Source organism: Eucyclogobius newberryi, unplaced genomic scaffold (genome assembly GCF_026437365.1).
Source record: "Eucyclogobius newberryi isolate DKJ021-1_F unplaced genomic scaffold, fEucNew1.0.hap1 SCAF_21, whole genome shotgun sequence".
In the NCBI taxonomy this organism is placed as follows: domain Eukaryota; kingdom Metazoa; phylum Chordata; class Actinopteri; order Gobiiformes; family Gobiidae; genus Eucyclogobius; species Eucyclogobius newberryi.
This window is the reverse complement of record NW_027315846.1, coordinates 19,738,807-19,739,315: the sequence shown is the minus strand read 5'-3', so window position 1 is coordinate 19,739,315 and position 509 is coordinate 19,738,807. Positions and strand designations below refer to the sequence as shown.

Genomic DNA, 509 nt, shown 5'->3' with positions numbered 1-509 from the left:
TCTCGCGACACGATCTGCCCCGGTGGCCGCTCGCTCCGCGTCGATGTCCGCGGCAGAAGACCGCTCCCTTTCTCTAGTTAAATTCAAGTTAGTTTTAGTCCATTTCAGATTTCAAGAAGCAGATCAGGGTTTCTCTCTGACCTTAAGAAGTTCTGCCTTCCAGACTGGCCGCGGGAACAAGAGCCCTCACACTGGCGTTTCCACGGGAGCGCGTGAACACTGACAAAGGTAGAGGCGGGACTTGATGGGAAAGGAGTGGCCAATGAGAAGCAGCGGCTCACGAGTCCTGACCAATGGCAGAACACGACAGGCTGGCGTGCGCGCGTGCTGCTTTTACTGTCTTTGTAACGATTGGCGTTGCCCTTCGCGTAGACTGCAAACGCTTTAATGTGGCTCACAGAACATTAATTAAACTCTAGCTGTTTTTAAAAAGAACTACAATCCCCTGCGTGTTGGCACTACCACATAGAGGACACACACACGTTTTTCCTCATATATATATGAGTATA

At 50.7% G+C, this 509-nt stretch overlaps 1 protein-coding gene across 3 annotated transcripts in view; it reads right to left on the bottom strand.

Moving 5' to 3' along the window:
• asap2a (ArfGAP with SH3 domain, ankyrin repeat and PH domain 2a) overlaps positions 1-212 on the bottom strand; it is a 16,784-nt gene extending 16,572 nt beyond the window's left edge. For all 3 annotated transcript variants that reach the window (XM_072457381.1, XM_072457379.1, XM_072457380.1), the window contains exon 1: positions 1-212. This exon is cut by the window's left edge and continues 268 nt beyond it. The gene's annotated coding sequence lies outside the window, so the exon portion shown is untranslated.
• Between the last annotated feature and the right edge of the window lie 297 nt (positions 213-509).